Here is a 25,190-nt window from a genome sequence, read left to right as displayed (position 1 = left end):
AGGCAAGTTGCACACTGCGCGTTAAGTGCAGGCCCAGACCCTTATGCTTCCGCCACGTAAACCCGACCTGAAGTGAAGTTTCCTATGGGGCAGCGTGTTCCCTGCTGTGGAAAGAAGTTAGAACAAGGCCGCACTGGAGGCAAGTTGGACACTCCCAGGGCAGGGCACCCCAGGTCCCTTTTGCTTCCAAAACGTATCATCGCTCCTAAGGTGACGTCTCCTGGGGGGGCCGTGAGATCCCAGGGGAGGAAAGACCTTAGAACCGGGGCGGACGAGAAGCCTGCTGGCTACACCGAGTTGAGTTCCAGGGAAGGCCCTTAGGCTTCCCTAACCTTACCGACGCAGCGAAGACGAACACTACTAGAGGGCAGCGTTCTCCCAAGTTGAGGAAAGGGGTTAGAACCAAGGCGGACTCTAAGGCAGGTTGGAGACTCTGAGTGAAGTGCTCGCCAATGCGGCCCAGGAAAGCACTTAGCACAAAGGCGGACTCTACGCCAAGTTGCAAGCTCTAAGTAAAGGGCAGGCTAAGGCCCTGCTGCTTCCAACACGTAGAAACGCTCTGAAGGCCAAGAGGCCTCTGCGGCCGTGTGTTCCCATGTCAGGAAAGAACTTAGAACCAAGGCCGACTAGAGGGCAGTTCGAGCTTCTGAGTTAAGTTGCCCGTCCAGCCCCTTGGGCTGCAAAACGTGTAGCCGCGCTTCAGGTGAATTCTCGTCAGTGGCAGTGTGTTCCCAAGTGAAGGGAAGACTTGAGAAGAAGGGCGGACTAGAAGCTTGTTGGATACTCTGAGTTAAGGGCACGCAAAGATGCTGCGCCTTCCAAAACGTGAACGCGACCTTCAGGGGAGGATTCCCAAAGGGCAGTTGGCTCCCGGCTGTGCAAAGGACTTGGAACCTGGGGCGCCCGCGAGGCAAGTTGCACACTGCGCGTTAAGTGCAGGCCCAGACCCTTATGCTTCCGCCACGTAAACCCGACCTGAAGTGAAGTTTCCTATGGGGCAGCGTGTTCCCTGCTGTGGAAAGAAGTTAGAACAAGGCCGCACTGGAGGCGAGTTGGACACTCCCAGGGCAGGGCACCCCGGGTCCCTTTTGCTTCCAAAACGTATCATCGCTCCTAAGGTGACGTCTCCTGGGGGGGCCGTGAGATCCCAGGGGAGGAAAGACCTTAGAACCGGGGCGGACGAGAAGCCTGCTGGCTACACCGAGTTGAGTTCCAGGGAAGGCCCTTAGGCTTCCCAAACCTTACCAACGCAGCGAAGACGAACACTACTAGAGGGCAGCGTTCTCCCAAGTTGAGGAAAGGGGTTAGAACCAAGGCGGACTCTAAGGCAGGTTGGAGACTCTGAGTGAAGTGCTCGCCAATGCAGCCCAGGAAAGCACTTAGCACAAAGGCGGACTCTACGCCAAGTTGCAAGCTCTAAGTAAAGGGCAGGCTAAGGCCCTGCTGCTTCCAACACGTAGAAACGCTCTGAAGGCCAAGAGGCCTATGCGGCCGTGTGTACCCATGTCAGGAAAGAACTTAGAACCAAGGCCGACTAGAGGGCAGTTGGAGCTTCTGAGTTCAGTTGCCCGTCCAGCCCCTTGGGCTGCAAAACCTGTAGCCGCGCTTCAGGTGAAGTCTCCTCAGTGGCAGTGTGTTCCCAAGTGAAGGGAAGACTTGAGAAGAAGGGCGGACTAGAAGCATGTTGGATACTCTGAGTTAAGGGCACGCAAAGACGCTGCGGCTTCCAAAACGTGAACGCGACCTTCAGGGGAGGATTCCCAAAGGGCAGTTGGCTCCCGGCTGTGCAAAGGACTTGGAACCTGGGGCGCCCGCGAGGCAAGTTGCACACTGCGCGTTAAGTGCAGGCCCAGACCCTTATGCTTCCGCCACGTAAACCCGACCTGAAGTGAAGTTTCCTATGGGGCAGCGTGTTCCCTGCTGTGGAAAGAAGTTAGAACAAGGCCGCACTGGAGGCAAGTTGGACACTCCCAGGGCAGGGCACCCCAGGTCCCTTTTGCTTCCAAAACGTATCATCGCTCCTAAGGTGACGTCTCCTGGGGGGGCCGTGAGATCCCAGGGGAGGAAAGACCTTAGAACCGGGGCGGACGAGAGGCCTGTTGGCTACACCGAGTTGAGTTCCAGGGAAGGCCCTTAGGCTTCCCAAACCTTACCAACGCAGCGAAGACGAACACTACTAGAGGGCAGCGTTCTCCCAAGTTGAGGAAAGGGGTTAGAACCAAGGCGGACTCTAAGGCAGGTTGGAGACTCTGAGTGAAGTGCTCGCCAATGCGGCCCAGGAAAGCACTTAGCACAAAGGAGGACTCTACGCCAAGTTGCAAGCTCTAAGTAAAGGGCAGGCTAAGGCCCTGCTGCTTCCAACACGTAGAAACGCTCTGAAGGCCAAGAGGCCTATGCGGCCGTGTGTTCCCATGTCAGGAAAGAACTTAGAACCAAGGCCGACTAGAGGGCAGTTGGAGCTTCTGAGTTCAGTTGCCCGTCCAGCCCCTTGGGCTGCAAAACGTGTAGCCGCGCTTCAGGTGAAGTCTCCTCAGTGGCAGTGTGTTCCCAAGTGAAGGGAAGACTTGAGAAGAAGGGCGGACTAGAAGCTTGTTGGATACTCTGAGTTAAGGGCACGCAAAGACGCTGCGGCTTCCAAAACGTGAACGCGACCTTCAGGGGAGGATTCCCAAAGGGCAGTTGGCTCCCGGCTGTGCAAAGGACTTGGAACCTGGGGCGCCCGCGAGGCAAGTTGCACACTGCGCGTTAAGTGCAGGCCCAGACCCTTATGCTTCCGCCACGTAAACCCGACCTGAAGTGAAGTTTCCTATGGGGCAGCGTGTTCCCTGCTGTGGAAAGAAGTTAGAACAAGGCCGCACTGGAGGCAAGTTGGACACTCCCAGGTCAGGGCACCCCAGGTCCCTTTTGCTTCCAAAACGTATCATCGCTCCTAAGGTGACGTCTCCTGGGGGGGCCGTGAGATCCCAGGGGAGGAAAGACCTTAGAACCGGGGCGGACGAGATGCCTGCTGGCTACACCGAGTTGAGTTCCAGGGAAGGCCCTTAGGCTTCCCAAACCTTACCAACGCAGCGAAGACGAACACTACTAGAGGGCAGCGTTCTCCCAAGTTGAGGAAAGGGGTTAGAACCAAGGCGGACTCTAAGGCAGGTTGGAGACTCTGAGTGAAGTGCTCCCCAATGCGGCCCAGGAAAGCACTTAGCACAAAGGCGGACTCTACGCCAAGTTGCAAGCTCTAAGTAAAGGGCAGGCCAAGGCCCTGCTGCTTCCAACACGTAGAAACGCTCTGAAGGCCAAGAGGCCTATGAGGCCGTGTGTTCCCATGTCAGGAAAGAACTTAGAACCAAGGCCGACTAGAGGGCAGTTGGAGCTTCTGAGTTAAGTTGCCCGTCCAGCCCCTTGGGCTGCAAAACCTGTAGCCGCGCTTCAGGTGAAGTCTCCTCAGTGGCAGTGTGTTCCCAAGTGAAGGGAAGACTTGAGAAGAAGGGCGGACTAGAAGCTTGTTGGATACTCTGAGTTAAGGGCACGCAAAGACGCTGCGGCTTCCAAAACGTGAACGCGACCTTCAGGGGAGGATTCCCAAAGGGCAGTTGGCTCCCGGCTGTGCAAAGGACTTGGAACCTGGGGCGCCCGCGAGGCAAGTTGCACACTGCGCGTTAAGTGCAGGCCCAGACCCTTATGCTTCCGCCACGTAAACCCGACCTGAAGTGAAGTTTCCTATGGGGCAGCGTGTTCCCTGCTGTGGAAAGAAGTTAGAACAAGGCCGCACTGGAGGCAAGTTGGACACTCCCAGGGCAGGGCACCCCAGGTCCATTTTGCTTCCAAAACGTATCATCGCTCCTAAGGTGACGTCTCCTGGGGGGGGCCGTGAGATCCCAGGGGAGGAAAGACCTTAGAACCGGGGCGGACGAGAAGCCTGTTGGCTAACCCAGTTGAGTTCCAGGGAAGGCCCTTAGGCTTCCCAAACCTTACCAACGCAGCGAAGACGAACACTACTAGAGGGCAGTGTTCTCCCAAGTTGAGGAAAGGGGTTAGAACCAAGGCGGACTCTAAGGCAGGTTGGAGACTCTGAGTGAAGTGCTCGCCAATGCGGCCCAGGAAAGCACTTAGCACAAAGGCGGACTCTACGCCAAGTTGCAAGCTCTAAGTAAAGGGCAGGCTAAGGCCCTGCTGCTTCCAACACGTAGAAACGCTCTGAAGGCCAAGAGGCCTATGCGGCCGTGTGTTCCCATGTCAGGAAAGAACTTAGAACCAAGGCCGACTAGAGGGCAGTTGGAGCTTCTGAGTTCAGTTGCCCGTCCAGCCCCTTGGGCTGCAAAACGTGTAGCCGCGCTTCAGGTGAAGTCTCCTCAGTGGCAGTGTGTTCCCAAGTGAAGGGAAGACTTGAGAAGAAGGGCGGACTAGAAGCTTGTTGGATACTCTGAGTTAAGGGCACGCAAAGACGCTGCGGCTTCCAAAACGTGAACGCGACCTTCAGGGGAGGATTCCCAAAGGGTAGTTGGCTCCCGGCTGTGCAAAGGACTTGGAACCTGGGGCGCCCGCGAGGCAAGTTGCACACTGCGCGTTAAGTGCAGGCCCAGACCCTTATGCTTCCGCCACGTAAACCCGACCTGAAGTGAAGTTTCCTATGGGGCAGCGTGTTCCCTGCTGTGGAAAGAAGTTAGAACAAGGCCGCACTGGAGGCAAGTTGGACACTCCCAGGGCAGGGCACCCCAGGTCCCTTTTGCTTCCAAAACGTATCATCGCTCCTAAGGTGACGTCTCCTGGGGGGGCCGTGAGATCCCAGGGGAGGAAAGACCTTAGAACCGGGGCGGACGAGAAGCCTGCTGGCTACACCGAGTTGAGTTCCAGGGAAGGCCCTTAGGCTTCCCAAACCTTACCAACGCAGCGAAGACGAACACTACTAGAGGGCAGCGTTCTCCCAAGTTGAGGAAAGGGGTTAGAACCAAGGCGGACTCTAAGGCAGGTTGGAGACTCTGAGTGAAGTGCTCGCCAATGCGGCCCAGGAAAGCACTTAGCACAAAGGCGGACTCTACGCCAAGTTGCAAGCTCTAAGTAAAGGGCAGGCCAAGGCCCTGCTGCTTCCAACACGTAGAAACGCTCTGAAGGCCAAGAGGCCTATGAGGCCGTGTGTTCCCATGTCAGGAAAGAACTTAGAACCAAGGCCGACTAGAGGGCAGTTGGAGCTTCTGAGTTAAGTTGCCCGTCCAGCCCCTTGGGCTGCAAAACCTGTAGCCGCGCTTCAGGTGAAGTCTCCTCAGTGGCAGTGTGTTCCCAAGTGAAGGGAAGACTTGAGAAGAAGGGCGGACTAGAAGCTTGTTGGATACTCTGAGTTAAGGGCACGCAAAGACGCTGCGGCTTCCAAAACGTGAACGCGACCTTCAGGGGAGGATTCCCAAAGGGCAGTTGGCTCCCGGCTGTGCAAAGGACTTGGAACCTGGGGCGCCCGCGAGGCAAGTTGCACACTGCGCGTTAAGTGCAGGCCCAGACCCTTATGCTTCCGCCACGTAAACCCGACCTGAAGTGAAGTTTCCTATGGGGCAGCGTGTTCCCTGCTGTGGAAAGAAGTTAGAACAAGGCCGCACTGGAGGCAAGTTGGACACTCCCAGGGCAGGGCACCCCAGGTCCCTTTTGCTTCCAAAACGTATCATCGCTCCTAAGGTGACGTCTCCTGGGGGGGCCGTGAGATCCCAGGGGAGGAAAGACCTTAGAACCGGGGCGGACGAGAAGCCTGCTGGCTACACCGAGTTGAGTTCCAGGGAAGGCCCTTAGGCTTCCCAAACCTTACCAACGCAGCGAAGACGAACACTACTAGAGGGCAGCGTTCTCCCAAGTTGAGGAAAGGGGTTAGAACCAAGGCGGACTCTAAGGCAGGTTGGAGACTCTGAGTGAAGTGCTCGCCAATGCGGCCCAGGAAAGCACTTAGCACAAAGGCGGACTCTACGCCAAGTTGCAAGCTCTAAGTAAAGGGCAGGCCAAGGCCCTGCTGCTTCCAACACGTAGAAACGCTCTGAAGGCCAAGAGGCCTATGAGGCCGTGTGTTCCCATGTCAGGAAAGAACTTAGAACCAAGGCCGACTAGAGGGCAGTTGGAGCTTCTGAGTTAAGTTGCCCGTCCAGCCCCTTGGGCTGCAAAACCTGTAGCCGCGCTTCAGGTGAAGTCTCCTCAGTGGCAGTGTGTTCCCAAGTGAAGGGAAGACTTGAGAAGAAGGGCGGACTAGAAGCTTGTTGGATACTCTGAGTTAAGGGCACGCAAAGACGCTGCGGCTTCCAAAACGTGAACGCGACCTTCAGGGGAGGATTCCCAAAGGGCAGTTGGCTCCCGGCTGTGCAAAGGACTTGGAACCTGGGGCGCCCGCGAGGCAAGTTGCACACTGCGCGTTAAGTGCAGGCCCAGACCCTTATGCTTCCGCCACGTAAACCCGACCTGAAGTGAAGTTTCCTATGGGGCAGCGTGTTCCCTGCTGTGGAAAGAAGTTAGAACAAGGCCGCACTGGAGGCAAGTTGGACACTCCAAGGGCAGGGCACCCCAGGTCCATTTTGCTTCCAAAACGTATCATCGCTCCTAAGGTGACGTCTCCTGGGGGGGGCCGTGAGATCCCAGGGGAGGAAAGACCTTAGAACCGAGGCGGACGAGAAGCCTGTTGGCTAACCCAGTTGAGTTCCAGGGAAGGCCCTTAGGCTTCCCAAACCTTACCAACGCAGCGAAGACGAACACTACTAGAGGGCAGCGTTCTCCCAAGTTGAGGAAAGGGGTTAGAACCAAGGCGGACTCTAAGGCAGGTTGGAGACTCTGAGTGAAGTGCTCGCCAATGCGGCCCAGGAAAGCACTTAGCACAAAGGCGGACTCTACGCCAAGTTGCAAGCTCTAAGTAAAGGGCAGGCTAAGGCCCTGCTGCTTCCAACACGTAGAAACGCTCTGAAGGCCAAGAGGCCTATGCGGCCGTGTGTTCCCATGTCAGGAAAGAACTTAGAACCAAGGCCGACTAGAGGGCAGTTGGAGCTTCTGAGTTCAGTTGCCCGTCCAGCCCCTTGGGCTGCAAAACGTGTAGCCGCGCTTCAGGTGAAGTCTCCTCAGTGGCAGTGTGTTCCCAAGTGAAGGGAAGACTTGAGAAGAAGGGCGGACTAGAAGCTTGTTGGATACTCTGAGTTAAGGGCACGCAAAGACGCTGCGGCTTCCAAAACGTGAACGCGACCTTCAGGGGAGGATTCCCAAAGGGCAGTTGGCTCCCGGCTGTGCAAAGGACTTGGAACCTGGGGCGCCCGTGAGGCAAGTTGCACACTGCGCGTTAAGTGCAGGCCCAGACCCTTATGCTTCCGCCACGTAAACCCGACCTGAAGTGAAGTTTCCTATGGGGCAGCGTGTTCCCTGCTGTGGAAAGAAGTTAGAACAAGGCCGCACTGGAGGCAAGTTGGACACTCCCAGGGCAGGGCACCCCAGGTCCCTTTTGCTTCCAAAACGTATCATCGCTCCTAAGGTGACGTCTCCTGGGGGGGCCGTGAGATCCCAGGGGAGGAAAGACCTTAGAACCGGGGCGGACGAGAAGCCTGCTGGCTACACCGAGTTGAGTTCCAGGGAAGGCCCTTAGGCTTCCCAAACCTTACCAACGCAGCGAAGACGAACACTACTAGAGGGCAGCGTTCTCCCAAGTTGAGGAAAGGGGTTAGAACCAAGGCGGACTCTAAGGCAGGTTGGAGACTCTGAGTGAAGTGCTCGCCAATGCGGCCCAGGAAAGCACTTAGCACAAAGGCGGACTCTACGCCAAGTTGCAAGCTCTAAGTAAAGGGCAGGCCAAGGCCCTGCTGCTTCCAACACGTAGAAACGCTCTGAAGGCCAAGAGGCCTATGAGGCCGTGTGTTCCCATGTCAGGAAAGAACTTAGAACCAAGGCCGACTAGAGGGCAGTTGGAGCTTCTGAGTTAAGTTGCCCGTCCAGCCCCTTGGGCTGCAAAACCTGTAGCCGCGCTTCAGGTGAAGTCTCCTCAGTGGCAGTGTGTTCCCAAGTGAAGGGAAGACTTGAGAAGAAGGGCGGACTAGAAGCTTGTTGGATACTCTGAGTTAAGGGCACGCAAAGACGCTGCGGCTTCCAAAACGTGAACGCGACCTTCAGGGGAGGATTCCCAAAGGGCAGTTGGCTCCCGGCTGTGCAAAGGACTTGGAACCTGGGGCGCCCGCGAGGCAAGTTGCACACTGCGCGTTAAGTGCAGGCCCAGACCCTTATGCTTCCGCCACGTAAACCCGACCTGAAGTGAAGTTTCCTATGGGGCAGCGTGTTCCCTGCTGTGGAAAGAAGTTAGAACAAGGCCGCACTGGAGGCAAGTTGGACACTCCCAGGGCAGGGCACCCCAGGTCCATTTTGCTTCCAAAACGTATCATCGCTCCTAAGGTGACGTCTCCTGGGGGGGGCCGTGAGATCCCAGGGGAGGAAAGACCTTAGAACCGGGGCGGACGAGAAGCCTGTTGGCTAACCCAGTTGAGTTCCAGGGAAGGCCCTTAGGCTTCCCAAACCTTACCAACGCAGCGAAGACGAACACTACTAGAGGGCAGCGTTCTCCCAAGTTGAGGAAAGGGGTTAGAACCAAGGCGGACTCTAAGGCAGGTTGGAGACTCTGAGTGAAGTGCTCGCCAATGCGGCCCAGGAAAGCACTTAGCACAAAAGCGGACTCTACGCCAAGTTGCAAGCTCTAAGTAAAGGGCAGGCTAAGGCCCTGCTGCTTCCAACACGTAGAAACGCTCTGAAGGCCAAGAGGCCTATGCGGCCGTGTGTTCCCATGTCAGGAAAGAACTTAGAACCAAGGCCGACTAGAGGGCAGTTGGAGCTTCTGAGTTCAGTTGCCCGTCCAGCCCCTTGGGCTGCAAAACGTGTAGCCGCGCTTCAGGTGAAGTCTCCTCAGTGGCAGTGTGTTCCCAAGTGAAGGGAAGACTTGAGAAGAAGGGCGGACTAGAAGCTTGTTGGATACTCTGAGTTAAGGGCACGCAAAGACGCTGCGGCTTCCAAAACGTGAACGCGACCTTCAGGGGAGGATTCCCAAAGGGCAGTTGGCTCCCGGCTGTGCAAAGGACTTGGAACCTGGGGCGCCCGCGAGGCAAGTTGCACACTGCGCGTTAAGTGCAGGCCCAGACCCTTATGCTTCCGCCACGTAAACCCGACCTGAAGTGAAGTTTCCTATTGGGCAGCGTGTTCCCTGCTGTGGAAAGAAGTTAGAACAAGGCCGCACTGGAGGCAAGTTGGACACTCCCAGGGCAGGGCACCCCAGGTCCCTTTTGCTTCCAAAACGTATCATCGCTCCTAAGGTGACGTCTCCTGGGGGGGCCGTGAGATCCCAGGGGAGGAAAGACCTTAGAACCGGGGCGGACGAGAAGCCTGCTGGCTACACCGAGTTGAGTTCCAGGGAAGGCCCTTAGGCTTCCCAAACCTTACCAACGCAGCGAAGACGAACACTACTAGAGGGCAGCGTTCTCCCAAGTTGAGGAAAGGGGTTAGAACCAAGGCGGACTCTAAGGCAGGTAGGAGACTCTGAGTGAAGTGCTCGCCAATGCGGCCCAGGAAAGCACTTAGCACAAAGGCGGACTCTACGCCAAGTTGCAAGCTCTAAGTAAAGGGCAGGCTAAGGCCCTGCTGCTTCCAACACGTAGAAACGCTCTGAATGCCAAGAGGCCTATGCGGCCGTGTGTTCCCATGTCAGGAAAGAACTTAGAACCAAGGCCGACTAGAGGGCAGTTGGAGCTTCTGAGTTAAGTTGCCCGTCCAGCCCCTTGGGCTGCAAAACCTGTAGCCGCGCTTCAGGTGAAGTCTCCTCAGTGGCAGTGTGTTAACAAGTGAAGGGAAGACTTGAGAAGAAGGGCGGATTAGAAGCTTGTTGGATACTCTGAGTTAAGGACATGAAAAGACGCTGCGGCTTCCAAAACGTGAACGCGACCTTCAGGGGAGGATTCCCAAAGGGCAGTTGGCTCCCGGCTGTGCAAAGGACTTGGAACCTGGGGCGCCCGCGAGGCAAGTTGCACACTGCGCGTTAAGTGCAGGCCCAGACCCTTATGCTTCCGCCACGTAAACCCGACCTGAAGTGAAGTTTCCTATGGGGCAGCGTGTTCCCTGCTGTGGAAAGAAGTTAGAACAAGGCCGCACTGGAGGCAAGTTGGACACTCCCAGGGCAGGGCACCCCAGGTCCCTTTTGCTTCCAAAATGTATCATCGCTCCTAAGGTGACGTCTCCTGGGAGGCCGTGAGATCCCAGGGGAGGAAAGACCTTAGAACCGGGGCGGACGAGAAGCCTGCTGGCTACACCGAGTTGAGTTCCAGGGAAGGCCCTTAGGCTTCCCAAACCTTACCAACGCAGCGAAGACGAACACTACTAGAGGGGAGCGTTCTCCCAAGTTGAGGAAAGGGGTTAGAACCAAGGCGGACTCTAAGGCAGGTAGGAGACTCTGAGTGAAGTGCTCGCCAATGCGGCCCAGGAAAGCACTTAGCACAAAGGCGGACTCTACGCCAAGTTGCAAGCTCTAAGTAAAGGGCAGGCCAAGGCCCTGCTGCTTCCAACACGTAGAAACGCTCTGAAGGCCAAGAGGCCTATGCGGCCGTGTGTTCCCATGTCAGGAAAGAACTTAGAACCAAGGCCGAATAGAGAGCAGTTGGAGCTTCTGAGTTAAGTTGCCCGTCCAGCCCCTTGGGCTGCAAAACGTGTAGCCGCGCTTCAGGTGAAGTCTCCTCAGTGGCAGTGTGTTCCCAAGTGAAGGGAAGACTTGAGAAGAAGGGCGGACTAGAAGCTTGTTGGATACTCTGAGTTAAGGGCACGCAAAGACGCTGCGGCTTCCAAAACGTGAACGCGACCTTCAGGGGAGGATTCCCAAAGGGCAGTTGGCTCCCGGCTGTGCAAAGGACTTGGAACCTGGGGCGCCCGCGAGGCAAGTTGCACACTGCGCGTTAAGTGCAGGCCCAGACCCTTATGCTTCCGCCACGTCAACCCGACCTGAAGTGAAGTTTCCTATGGGGCAGCGTGTTCCCTGCTGTGGAAAGAAGTTAGAACAAGGCCGCACTGGAGGCAAGTTGGACACTCCCAGGGCAGGGCACACCAGGTCCCTTTTGCTTCCAAAACGTATCATCGCTCCTAAGGTGACGTCTCCTGGGGGGGCCGTGAGATCCCAGGGGAGGAAAGACCTTAGAACCGGGTCGGACGAGAAGCCTGCTGGCTACACCGAGTTGAGTTCCAGGGAAGGCCCTTAGGCTTCCCAAACCTTACCAACGCAGCGAAGACGAACACTACTAGAGGGCAGCGTTCTCCCAAGTTGAGGAAAGGGGTTAGAACCAAGGCGGACTCTAAGGCAGGTTGGAGACTCTGAGGGAAGTGCTCGCCAATGCAGCCCAGGAAAGCACTTAGCACAAAGGCGGACTCTACGCCAAGTTGCAAGCTCTAAGTAAAGGGCAGGCTAAGGCCCTGCTGCTTCCAACACGTAGTAACGCTCTGAAGGCCAAGAGGCCTATGCGGCCGTGTGTTCCCATGTCAGGAAAGAACTTAGAACCAAGGCCGACTAGAGGGCAGTTGGAGCTTCTGAGTTCAGTTGCCCGTCCAGCCCCTTGGGCTGCAAAACGTGTAGCCGCGCTTCAGGTGTAGTCTCCTCAGTGGCAGTGTGTTCCCAAGTGAAGGGAAGACTTGAGAAGAAGGGCGGACTAGAAGCTTGTTGGATACTCTGAGTTAAGGGCACGCAAAGACGCTGCGGCTTCCAAAACGTGAACGCGACCTTCAGGGGAGGATTCCCAAAGGGCAGTTGGCTCCCGGCTGTGCAAAGGACTTGGAACCTGGGGCGCCCGCCAGGCAAGTTGCACACTGCGCGTTAAGTGCAGGCCCAGACCCTGAAGCTTCCGCCACGTAAACTCGACCTGAAGTGAAGTTTCCTATGGGGCAGCGTGTTCCCTGCTGTGGAAAGAAGTTAGAACAAGGCCGCACTGGAGGCAAGTTGGACACTCCCAGGGCAGGGCACCCCAGGTCCCTTTTGCTTCCAAAACGTATCATCGCTCCTAAGGTGACGTCTCCTTGGGGGGGCCGTGAGATCCCAGGGGAGGAAAGACCTTAGAACCGGGGTGGAAGAGAAGCCTGTTGGCTACACCAAGTTGAGTTCCAGGGAAGGCCCTTAGGCTTCCCAAACCTTACCAACGCAGCGAAGGCGAACACTACTAGAGGGCAGCGTTCTCCCAAGTTGAGGAAAGGGGTTAGAACCAAGGCGGACTCTAAGGCAGGTTGGAGCCTCTGAGTGAAGTGCTCGCCAATGCAGCCCAGGAAAGCACTTAGCACAAAGGCGGACTCTACGCCAAGTTGCAAGCTCTAAGTAAAGTGCAGGCTAAGGCCCTGCTGCTTCAAACACGTAGAAACGCTCTGAAGGCCAAGAGGCCTATGCGGCCGTGTGTTCCCATGTCAGGAAAGAACTTAGAACCAAGGCCGACTAGAGGGCAGTTGGAGCTTCTGAGTTCAGTTGCCCGTCCAGCCCCTTGGGCTGCAAAACGTGTAGCCGCGCTTCAGGTGAAGTCTCCTCAGTGGCAGTGTGTTCCCAAGTGAAGGGAAGACTTGAGAAGAAGGGCGGACTAGAAGCTTGTTGGATACTCTGAGTTAAGGGCACGCAAAGACGCTGCGGCTTCCAAAACGTGAACGCGACCTTCAGGGGAGGATTCCCAAAGGGCAGTTGGCTCCCGGCTGTGCAAAGGACTTGGAACCTGGGGCGCCCGCGAGGCAAGTTGCACACAGCGCGTTAAGTGCAGGCCCAGACCCTTATGATTCCGCCACGTAAACCCGACCTGAAGTGAAGTTTCCTATGGGGCAGCGTGTTCCCTTCTGTGGAAAGAAGTTAGAACAAGGCCGCACTGGAGGCAAGTTGGACACTCCCAGGGCAGGGCACCCCAGGTCCCTTTTGCTTCCAAAACGTATCATCGCTCCAAAGGTGACGTCTCCTGGGGGGGCCGTGAGATCCCAGGGGAGGAAAGACCTTAGAACCGGGTCGGACGAGAAGCCTGCTGGCTACACCGAGTTGAGTTCCAGGGAAGGCCCTTAGGCTTCCCAAACCTTACCAACGCAGCGAAGGCGAACACTACTAGATGGCAGCGTTCTCCCAAGTTGAGGAAAGGGGTTAGAACCAAGGCGGACTCTAAGGCAGGTTGGAGACTCTGAGTGAAGTGCTCGCCAATGCGGCCCAGGAAAGCACTTAGCACAAAGGCGGACTCTACGCCAAGTTGCAAGCTCTAAGTAAAGGGCAGGCTAAGGCCCTGCTGCTTCCAACACGTAGAAACGCTCTGAAGGCCAAGAGGCCTATGCGGCCGTGTGTTCCCATGTCAGGAAAGAACTTAGAACCAAGGCCGACTAGAGGGCAGTTGGAGCTTCTGAGTTAAGTTGCCCGTCCAGCCCCTTGGGCTGCAAAACCTGTAGCCGCGCTTCAGGTGAAGTCTCCTCAGTGGCAGTGTGTTCCCAAATGAAGGGAAGACTTGAGAAGAAGGGCGGACTAGAAGCTTGTTGGATACTCTGAGTTAAGGGCACGCAAAGACGCTGCGGCTTCCAAAACGTGAACGCGACCTTCAGGGGAGGATTCCCAAAGGGCAGTTGGCTCCCCGCTGTGCAAAGGACTTGGAAACTGGGGCGCCCGCGAGGCAAGTTGCACACTGCGCGTTAAGTGCAGGCCCAGACCCTTATGCTTCCGCCACGTAAACCCGACCTGAAGTGAAGTTTCCTATGGGGCAGCGTGTTCCCTGCTGTGGAAAGAAGTTAGAACAAGGCCGCACTGGAGTCGAGTTGGACACTCCCAGGGCAGGGCACCCCAGGTCCCTTTTGCTTCCAAAACGTATCATCGCTCCTAAGGTGACGTCTCCTGGGGGGCCGTGAGATCCCAGGGGAGGAAAGACCTTAGAACCGGGGCGGACGAGAAGCCTGCTGGCTACACCGAGTTGAGTTCCAGGGAAGGCCCTTAGGCTTCCCAAACCTTACCAACGCAGCGAAGACGAACACGACGAGAGGGCAGCGTTCTCCCAAGTTGAGGAAAGGGGTTAGAACCAAGGCGGACTCTAAGGCAGGTTGGAGACTCTGAGTGAAGTGCTCGCCAATGCGGCCCAGGAAAGCACTTAGCACAAAGGCGGACTCGACGCCAAGTTGCAAGCTCTAAGTAAAGGGCAGGCTAAGGCCCTGCTGCTTCCAACACATAGAAACGCTCTGAAGGCCAAGAGGCCTATGCGGCCGTGTGTTCCCATGTCAGGAAAGAACTTAGAACCAAGGCCGACTAGAGGGCAGTTGGAGCTTCTGAGTTCAGTTGCCCGTCCAGCCCCTTGGGCTGCAAAACTTGTACCCGCGCTTCAGGTGACGTCTCCTCAGTGGCAGTGTGTTCCCAAGTGAAGGGAAGGCTTGAGAAGAAGGGCGGACTAGAAGCTTGTTGGATACTCTGAGTTAAGTGCACGCAAAGACGCTGCGGCTTCCAAAAGGTGAACGTGACCTTCAGGGGAGGATTCCCAAAGGGCAGTTGGCTCCCTGCTGTGCAAAGGTCTTGGAACCTGGGGCGCCCGCGAGGCAAGTTGCACACTGCGCGTTAAGTGCAGGCCCAGACCCTTATGCTTCCGCCACGTAAACCCGACCTGAAGTGAAGTTCCCTATGGGGCAGCGTGTTCCCTGCTGTGGAAAGAAGTTAGAACAAGGCCGCACTGGAGGCAAGTTGGACACTCCCAGGGCAGGGCACCCCAGGTCCCTTTTGCTTCCAAAACGTATCATCGCTCCTAAGGTGACGTCTCCTGGGGGGGCCGTGAGATCCCAGGGGAGGAAAGACCTTAGAACCGGGGCGGACGAGAAGCCTGCTGGCTACACAGAGTTTAGTTCCAGGGAAGGCCCTTAGGCTTCCCAAACCTTACCAACGCAGCGAAGACGAACACTACTAGAGGGCAGCGTTCTCCCAAGTTGAGGAAAGGGGTTAGAACCAAGGCGGACTCTAAGGCAGGTTGGAGACTCTGAGTGAAGTGCTCGCCAATGCGGCCCAGGAAAGCACTTAGCACAAAGGCGGACTCTACGCCAAGTTGCAAGCTCTAAGTAAAGGGCAGGCTAAGGCCCTGCTGCTTCCAACACGTAGAAACGCTCTGAAGGCCAAGAGGCCTATGCGGCCGTGTGTTCCCATGTCAGGAAAGAACTTAGAGCCAAGGCCGACTAGAGGGCAGTTGGAGCTTCTGAGTTAAGTTGCCCGTCCAGCCCCTTGGGCTGCAAAACGTGTAGCCGCGCTTCAGGTGAATTCTCGTCAGTGGCAGTGTGTTCCCAAGTGAAGGGAAGACTTGAGAAGAAGGGCGGACTAGAAGCTTGTTGGATACTCTGAGTTAAGGGCACGCAAAGATGCTGCGCCTTCCAAAACGTGAACGCGACCTTCAGGGGAGGATTCCCAAAGGGCAGTTGGCTCCCGGCTGTGCAAAGGACTTGGAACCTGGGGCGCCCGCGAGGCAAGTTGCACACTGCGCGTTAAGTGCAGGTCCAGACCCTTATGCTTCCGCCACGTAAACCCGACCTGAAGTGAAGTTTCCTATGGGGCAGCGTGTTCCCTGCTGTGGAAAGAAGTTAGAACAAGGCCGCACTGGAGGCAAGTTGGACACTCCCAGGACAGGGCACACCAGGTAACTTTTGCTTCCAAAACGTATCATCGCTCCTAAGGTGACGTCTCCTGGGGGGGCCGTGAGATCCCAGGGGAGGAAAGACCTTAGAACCGGGGCGGACGAGAAGCCTGCTGGCTACACCGAGTTGAGTTCCAGGGAAGGCCCTTAGGCTTCCCAAACCTTACCAACGCAGCGAAGACGAACACTACTAGAGGGCAGCGTTCTCCCAAGTTGAGGAAAGGGGTTAGAACCAAGGCGGACTCTAAGGCAGGTTGGAGACTCTGAGTGAAATGCTCGCCAATGCAGCCCAGGAAAGCACTTAGCACAAAGGCGGACTCTACGCCAAGTTGCAAGCTCTAAGTAAAGTGCAGGCTAAGGCCCTGCTGCTTTGAACACGTAGAAACGCTCTGAAGGGCAAGAGGCCTATGCGGCCGTGTGTTCCCATGTCAGGAAAGAACTTAGAACCAAGGCCGACTAGAGGGCAGTTGGAGCTTCTGAGTTCAGTTGCCCGTCCAGCCCCTTGGGCTACAAAACGTGTAGCCGCGCTTCAGGTGAAGTCTCCTCAGTGGCAGTGTGTTCCCAAGTGAAGGGAAGACTTGAGAAGAAGGGCGGACTAGAAGCTTGTTGGATACTCTGAGTTAAGGGCACGCAAAGACGCTGCGGCTTCCAAAACGTGAACGCGACCTTCAGGGGAGGATTCCCAAAGGGCAGTTGGCTCCCGGTTGTGCAAAGGACTTGGAACCTGGGGCGCCCGCGAGGCAAGTTGCACACAGCGCGTTAAGTGCAGGCCCAGACCCTTATGCTTCCGCCACGTAAAACCGACCTGAAGTGAAGTTTCCTATGGGGCAGCGTGTTCCCTGCTGTGGAAAGAAGTTAGAACAAGGCCGCACTGGAGGCAAGTTGGAAACTCCCAGGGCAGGGCACCCCAGGTCCCTTTTGCTTCCAAAACGTATCATCGCTCCTAAGGTGACGTCTCCTGGGGGGGCCGTGAGATCCCAGGGGAGGAAAAACCTTCGAACCGGGGCGGACGAGAAGCCTGTTGGCTACACCGAGTTGAGTTCCAGGGAAGGCCCTTAGGCTTCCCAAACCTTACCAACGCAGCGAAGACGAACACTACTAGAGGGCAGCGTTCTCCCAAGTTGAGGAAAGGGGTTAGAACCAAGGCGGACTCTAAGGCAGGTTCGAGAATCTGAGTGAAGTGCTCGCCAATGCGGCCCAGGAAAGCACTTAGAACAAAGGCGGACTCTACGCCAAGTTGCAAGCTCTAAGTAAAGGGCAGGCTAAGGCCCTGCTGCTTCCAACACGTAGAAACGCTCTGAAGGCCAAGAGGCCTATGCGGCCGTGTGTTCCCATGTCAGGAAAGAACTTAGAACCAAAGCCGACTAGAGGGCAGTTGGAGCTTCTGAGTTCAGTTGCCCGTCCAGCCACTTGGGCTGCAAAACGTGTAGCCGCGCTTCAGGTGAAGTCTCCTCAGTGGCAGTGTGTTCCCAAGTGAAGGGAAGACTTGAGAAGAAGGGCGGACTAGAAGCTTGTTGGATACTCTGAGTTAAGGGCACGCAAAGACGCTGCGGCTTCCAAAACGTGAACGCGACCTTCAGGGGAGGATTCCCAAAGGGCAGTTGGCTCCCGGCTGTGCAAAGGACTTGGAACCTGGGGCCCCCGCGAGTCAAGTTGCACACTGCGCGTTAAGTGCAGGCCCAGACCCTTATGCTTCCGCCACGTAAACCCGACCTGAAGTGACGTTTCCTATGGGGCAGCGTGTTCCCTGCTGTGGAAAGAAGTTAGAACAAGGCCGCACTGGAGGCAAGTTGGACACTCCAAGGGCAGGGCACTCCAGGTCCCTTTTGCTTCCAAAACGTATCATCGCTCCTAAGGTGACGTCTCCTGGGGGGGCCGTGAAATCCCAGGGGAGGAAAGACCTTAGAACCGGGGCGGAAGAGAAGCCTGCTGGCTACACCGAGTTGAGTTCCAGGGAAGGCCCTTAGGCTTCCCAAACCTTACCAACGCAGCGAAGACGAACACTACTAGAGGGCAGCGTTCTCCCAAGTTGAGGAAAGGGGTTAGAACCAAGGCGGACTCTAAGGCAGGTTGGAGACTCTGAGTGAAGTGCTCGCCAATGCAGCCCAGGAAAGCACTTAGCACAAAGGCGGACTCTACGCCAAGTTGCAAGCTCTAAGTAAAGGGCAGGCTAAGGCCCTGCTGCTTCCAACACGTAGAAACGCTCTGAAGGCCAAGAGGCCTATGCGGCCGTGTGTTCCCATGTCAGGAAAGAACTTAGAACCAAGGCCGACTAGAGGGCAGTTGGAGCTTCTGAGTTCAGTTGCCCGTCCAGCCCCTTGGGCTGCAAAACGTGTAGCTGCGCTTCAGATGAAGTCTCCTCAGTGGCAGTGTGTTCCCAAGTGAAGGGAAGACTTGAGAAGAAGGGCGGACTAGAAGCTTGTTGGATACTCTGAGTTAAGGGCACGCAAAGACGCTGCGGCTTCCACAACGTGAACGCGACCTTCAGGGGAGGATTCCCAAAGGGCAGTTGGCTCCCGGCTGTGCAAAGGACTTGGAACCTGGGGCGCCCGCGAGGCAAGTTGCACACTGCGCGTTAAGTGCAGGCCCAGACCCTTATGCTTCCGCCACGTAAACCCGACCTGAAGTGAAGTTTCCTATGGGGCAGCGTGTTCCCTGCTGTGGAAAGAAGTTAGAACAAGGCCGCACTGGAGGCAAGTTGGACACTCCCAGGGCAGGGCACCCCAGGTCCCTTTTGCTTCCAAAACGTATCATCGCTCCTAAGGTGACGTCTCCTGGGGGGGCCGTGAGATCCCAGGGGAGGAAAGACCTTAGAACCGGGGCGGACGAGAAGCCTGCTGGCTACAGCGAGTTGAGTTCCAGGGAAGGCCCTTAGGCTTCCCAAACCTTACCAACGCAGCGAAGACGAACACTACTAGAGGGCAGCGTTCTCCCAAGTTGAGGAAAGGGGTTAGAACCAAGGCGGACTCTAAGGCAGGTTGGAGACTCTGAGTGAAGTGCTCGCCAATGCGGCCCAGGAAAGCACTTAGCACAAAGGCGGACTCTACGCCAAGTTGCAAGCTCTAAGTAAAGGGCAGGCTAAGGCCCTGCTGCTTCCAACACGTAGAAACGCTCTGAAGGCCAAGAGGCCTATGCGGCCGTGTGTTCCCAAGTCAGGAAAGAACTTAGAACCAAGGCCGACTAGAGGGCAGTTGGAGCTTCTGAGTTCAGTTGCCCGTCCAGCCCCTTGGGCTGCAAAACCTGTAGCCGCGCTTCAGGTGAAGTCTCCTCAATGGCAGTGTGTTCCCAAGTGAAGGGAAGACTTGAGAAGAAGGGCGGACTAGAAGCTTGTTGGATACTCTGAGTTAAGGGCACGCAAAGACGCTGCGGCTTCCAAAACGTGAACGCGACCTTCAGGGGAGGATTCCCAAAGGGCAGTTGGCTCCCGGCTGTGCAAAGGACTTGGAACCTGGGGCGCCCGCGAGGCAAGTTGCACACTGCGCGTTAAGTGCAGGCCCAGACCCTTATGCTTCCGCCACATAAACCCGACCTGAAGTGAAGTTTCCTATGGGGCAGCGTGTTCCCTGCTGTGGAAAGAAGTTAGAACAAGGCCGCACTGGAGGCAAGTTGGACACTCCCAGGGCAGGGCACCCCAGGTCCCTTTTGCTTCCAAAACGTATCATCGCTCCTAAGGTGACGTCTCCTGGGGGGGCCGTGAGATCCCAGGGGAGGAAAGACCTTAGAACCGGGGCGGACGAGAAGCCTGCTGGCTACACCGAGTTGAGTTCCAGGGAAGGCCCTTAGGCTTCCCAAACCTTACCAACGCAGCGAAGACGAACACTACTAGAGGGCAGCGTTCTCCCAAGTTGAGGAAAGGGGTTAGAACCAAGGCGGACTCTAAGGCAGGTTGGAGACTCTGAGTGAAGTGCTCGGCAATGCAGCCCAGGAAAGCACTTAGCACAAAGGCGGACTCTACGCCAAGTTGCAAGCTCTAAGTAAAGGGCAGGCTAAGGCCCTGCTGCTTCCAACACGTAGAAACGCTCTGAAGGCCAAGAGGCCTATGCGGCCGTGTGTTCCCATGTCAGGAAAGAACTTAGAACCAAGGCCGACTAGAGGGCAGTTGGAGCTTCTGAGTTCAGTTGCGCGTCCAGCCCCTTGGGCTGCAAAACGTGTAGCCGCGCTTCAGTTGAAGTCTCCTCAGTGGCAGTGTGTTCCCAAGTGAAGGGAAGACTTGAGAAGAAGGGCGGACTAGAAGCTTATTGGATACTCTGAGTTAAGGGCACGCAAAGACGCTGCGGCTTCCAAAACGTGAACGCGAACTTCAGGGGAGGATTCCCAAAGGGCAGTTGGCTCCCGGCTGTGCAAAGGACTTGGAACCTGGGGCGCCCGCGAGGCAAGTTGCACACTGCGCGTTAAGTGCAGGCCCAGACCCTTATGCTTCCGCCACGTAAACCCGACCTGAAGTGAAGTTTCCTATGGGGCAGCGTGTTCCCTGCTGTGGAAAGAAGTTAGAACAAGGCCGCTCTGGAGGCGAGTTGGACACTCCCAGGGCAGGGCACCCCAGGTCCCTTTTGCTTCCAAAACGTATCATCGCTCCTAAGGTGACGTCTCCTGGGGGGGGTGGCCGTGAGATCCCAGGGGAGGAAAGACCTTAGAACCGGGGCGGACGAGAAGCCTGCTGGCTACACCGAGTTGAGTTCCAGGGAAGGCCCTTAGGCTTCCCAAACCTTACCAACGCAGCGAAGACGAACACTACTAGAGGGCAGCGTTCTCCCAAGTTGAGGAAAGGGGTTAGAACCAAGGCGGACTCTAAGGCAGGTTGGAGACTCTGAGTGAAGTGCTCGCCAATGCAGCCCAGGAAAGCACTTAGCACAAAAGCGGACTCGACGCCAAGTTGCAAGCTCTAAGTAAAGGGCAGGCTAAGGCCCTGCTGCTTCCAACACGTAGAAACGCTCTGAAGGCCAAGAGGCCTATGCGGCCGTGTGTTCCCATGTCAGGAAAGAACTTAGAACCAAGGCCGACTACAGGGCAGTTGGAGCTTCTGAGTTCAGTTGCCCGTCCAGCCCCTTGGGCTGCAAAACGTGTAGCCGCGCTTCAGGTGAAGTCTCCTCAGTGGCAGTGTGTTCCCAAGTGAAGGGAAGACTTGAGAAGAAGGGCGGACTAGAAGCTTGTTGGATACTCTGAGTTAAGGGCACGCAAAGACGCTGCGGCTTCCAAAACGTGAACGCGACCTTCAGGGGAGGATTCCCAAAGGGCAGTTGGCTCCCGGCTGTGCAAAGGACTTGGAACCTGGGGCGCCCGCGAGGCAAGTTGCACACTGCGCGTTAAGTGCAGGCCCAGACGCTTATGCTTCCGCCACGTAAACCCGACCTGAAGTGAAGTTTCCTATGGGGCAGCGTGTTCCCTGCTGTGGAAAGAAGTTAGAACAAGGCCGCACTGGAGGCAAGTTGGACACTCCCAGGGCAGGGCACCCCAGGTCCCTTTTGCTTCCAAAACGTATCATCGCTCCTAAGGTGACGTCTCCTGGGGGGGCCGTGAGATCCCAGAGGAGGAAAGACCTTAGAACCGGGGCGGACGAGAAGCCTGCTGGCTACACCGAGTTGAGTTCCAGGGAAGGCCCTTAGGCTTCCCAAACCTTACCAACGCAGCGAAGACGAACACTACTAGAGGGCAGCGTTCTCCCAAGTTGAGGAAAGGGGTTAGAACCAAGGCGGACTCTAAGGCAGGTTGGAGACTCTGAGTGAAGTGCTCGCCAATGCAGCCCAGGAAAGCACTTAGCACAAAGGCGGACTCTACGCCAAGTTGCAAGCTCTAAGTAAAGGGCAGGCTAAGGCCCTGCTGCTTCCAACACGTAGAAACGCTCTGAAGGCCAAGAGGCCTATGCGGCCGTGTGTTCCCATGTCAGGAAAGAACTTAGAACCAAGGCCGACTAGAGGGCAGTTGGAGCTTCTGAGTTCAGTTGCCCGTCCAGCCCCTTGGGCTGCAAAACGTGTAGCCGCGCTTCAGGTGAAGTCTCCTCAGTGGCAGTGTGTTCCCAAGTGAAGGGAAGACTTGAGAAGAAGGGCGGACTAGAAGCTTGTTGGATACTCTGAGTTAAGGGCACGCAAAGACGCTGCGGCTTCCAAAACGTGAACGCGACCTTAAGGGGAGGTTTCCCAAAGGGCAGTTGGATCCCGGCTGTGCAAAGGACTTGGAACCTGGGGCGCCCGCGAGGCAAGTTGCACACTGCGCGATAAGTGCAGGCCCAGACCCTTATGCTTCCGCCACGTAAACCCGACCTGAAGTGAAGTTTCCTATGGGGCAGCGTGTTCCCTGCTGTGGAAAGAAGTTAGAACAAGGCCGCACTGGAGGCGAGTTGGACACTCCCAGGGCAGGGCACCCCAGGTCCCTTTTGCTTCCAAAACGTATCATCGCTCCTAAGGTGACGTCTCCTGGGGGGCCGTGAGATCCCAGGGGTGGAAAGACCTTAGAACCGGGGCGGACGAGAAGCCTGCTGGCTACACCGAGTTGAGTTCCAGGGAAGGCCCTTAGGCTTCCCAAACCTTACCAACGCAGCGAAGACGAACACTACTAGAGGGCAGCGTTCTCCCAAGTTGAGGAAAGGGGTTAGAACCAAGGCGGACTCTAAGGCAGGTTGGAGACTCTGAGTGAGGTGCTCGCCAATGCAGCCCAGGAAAGCACTTAGCACAAAGGCGGACTCTACGCCAAGTTGCAAGCTCTAAGTAAAGGGCAGGCTAAGGCCCTGCTGCTTCCAACACGTAGAAACGCTCTGAAGGCCAAGAGGCCTATGCGGCCGTGTGTTCCCATGTCAGGAAAGAACTTAGAACCAAGGCCGACTAGAGGGCAGTTGGAGCTTCTGAGTTCAGTTGCCCGTCCAGCCCCTTGGGCTGCAAAACGTGTAGCCGCGCTTCAGGTGAAGTCTCCTCAGTGGCAGTGTGTTCCCAAGTGAAGGGAAGACTTGAGAAGAAGGGCGGACTAGAAGCTTGTTGGATACTCTGAGTTAAGGGCACGCAAAGACGCTGCGGCTTCCACAACGTGAACGCGACCTTCAGGGGAGGATTCCCAAAGGGCAGTTGGCTCCCGGCTGTGCAAAGGACTTGGAACCTGGGGCGCCCGCGAGGCAAGTTGCACACTGCGCGTTAAGTGCAGGCCCAGACCCTTATGCTTCCGCCACGTAAACCCGACCTGAAGTGAAGTTTCCTATGGGGCAGCGTGTTCCCTGCTGTGGAAAGAAGTTAGAACAAGGCCGCGCTGGAGGCAAGTTGGACACTCCCAGGGCAGGGCACCCCAGGTCCCTTTTGCTTCCAAAACGTATCATCGCTCCTAAGGTGACGTCTCCTGCGGGGGCCGTGAGATCCCAGGGGAGGAAAGACCTTAGAACCGGGGCGGACGAGAAGCCTGCTGGCTACACCGAGTTGAGTTCCAGGGAAGGCCTTAGGCTTCCCAAACCTTACCAACGCAGCGAAGACAAACACTACTAGAGGGCAGCGTTCTCCCAAGTTGAGGAAAGGTGTTAGAACCAAGGCGGACTCTAAGGCAGGTTGGAGACTCTGAGTGAGGTGCTCGCCAATGCAGCCCAGGAAAGCACTTAGCACAAAGGCGGACTCTACGCCAAGTTGCAAGCTCTAAGTAAAGGGCAGGCTAAGGCCCTGCTGCTTCCAACACGTAGAAACGCTCTGAAGGCCAAGAGGCCTATGCGGCCGTGTGTTCCCATGTCAGGAAAGAACTTAGAACCAAGGCCGACTAGAGGGCAGTTGGAGCTTCTGAGTTCAGTTGCCCGTCCAGCCCCTTGGGCTTCAAAACTTGTAGCCGCGCTTCCGGTGAAGTCTCCTCAGTGGCAGTGTGTTCCCAAGTGAAGGGAAGACTTGAGAAGAAGGGCGGACTAGAAGCTTGTTGGATACTCTGAGTTAAGGGCACGCAAAGACGCTGCGGCTTCCAAAACGTGAACGCGACCTTCAGGGGAGGATTCCCAAAGGGCAGTTGGCTCCCGGCTGTGCAAAGGACTTGGAATCTGGGGCGCCCGCGAGGCAAGTTGCACACTGCGCGTTAAGTGCAGGCCCAGACCCTTATGCTTCCGCCACATAAACCCGACCTGAAGTGAAGTTTCCTATGGGGCAGCGTGTTCCCTGCTGTGGAAAGAAGTTAGAACAAGGCCGCACTGGAGGCGAGTTGGACACTCCCAGGGCAGGGCACCCCAGGTCCCTTTTGCTTCCAAAACGTATCATCGCTCCTAAGGTGACGTCTCCTGGGGGGGGGCGTGAGATCCCAGGGGAGGAAAGACCTTAGAACCGGGGCGGACGAGACGCCTGTTGGCTAACCGAGTTGAGTTCCAGGGAAGGCCCTTAGGCTTCCCAAACCTTACCAACGCAGCGAAGACGAACACTACTAGAGGGCAGCGTTCTCCCAAGTTGAGGAAAGGGGTTAGAACCAAGGCGGACTCTAAGGCAGGTTGGAGACTCTGAGTGAAGTGCTCGCCAATGCGGCCCAGGAAAGCACTTAGCACAAAGGCGGACTCTACGCCAAGTTGCAAGCTCTAAGTAAAGGGCAGGCCAAGGCCCTGCTGCTTCCAACACGTAGAAACGCTCTGAAGGCCAAGAGGCCTATGCGGCCGTGTGTTCCCATGTCAGGAAAGAACTTAGAACCAAGGCCGACTAGAGGGCAGTTGGAGCGTCTGAGTTCAGTTGCCCGTCCAGCCCCTTGGGCTGCAAAACGTGTAGCCGCGCTTCAGGTGAAGTCTCCTCAGTGGCAGTGTGTTCCCAAGTGAAGGGAAGACTTGAGAAGAAGGGCGGACTAGAAGCTTGTTGGATACTCTGAGTTAAGGGCACGCAAAGATGCTGCGGCTTCCAAAACGTGAACGTGACCTTCAGGGGAGGATTCCCAAAGGGCAGTTGGCTCCCGGCTGTGCAAAGGACTTGGAACCTGGGGCGCCCGCGAGGCAAGTTGCACACTGCGCGTTAAGTGCAGGCCCAGACCCTTATGCTTCCGCCACGTAAACCCGAACTGAAGTGAAGTTTCCTATGGGGCAGCGTGTTCCCTGCTGTGGAAAGAAGTTAGAACAAGGCCGCACTGGAGGCAAGTTGGACACTCCCAGGGCTGGGCAACCCAGGTCCCTTTTGCTTCCAAAACGTATCATCGCTCCTAAGGTGACATCTCCTGTGGGGGCCGTGAGATCCCAGGGGAGGAAAGACCTTAGAACCGGGGCGGACGGGAAGCCTGCTGGCTACACCGAGTTGAGTTCCAGGGAAGGCCCTTAGGCTTCCCAAACCTTACCAACGCAGCGAAGACGAACACTACTAGAGGGCAGCGTTCTCCCAAGTTGAGGAAAGGGGTTAGAACCAAGGCGGACTCTAAGGCAGGTTGGAGACTCTGAGTGAAGTGCTCGCCAATGCGGCCCAGGAAAGCACTTAGCACAAAGGCGGACTCTACGCCAAGTTGCAAGCTCTAAGTAAAGTGCAGGCTAAGGCCCTGCTGTTTCCAACACGTAGAAACGCTCTGAAGGCCAAGAGGCCTATGCGGCCGTGTGTTCCCATGTCAGGAAAGAACTTAGAACCAAGGCCGACTAGAGGGCAGTTGGAGCTTCTGAGTTAAGTTGCCCGTCCAGCCCCT

The sequence above is a fragment of the Meles meles genome, unplaced genomic scaffold, assembly GCF_922984935.1.
Source record: "Meles meles unplaced genomic scaffold, mMelMel3.1 paternal haplotype, whole genome shotgun sequence".
In the NCBI taxonomy this organism is placed as follows: domain Eukaryota; kingdom Metazoa; phylum Chordata; class Mammalia; order Carnivora; family Mustelidae; genus Meles; species Meles meles.
Note: the sequence above shows the minus strand (reverse complement) of the source record.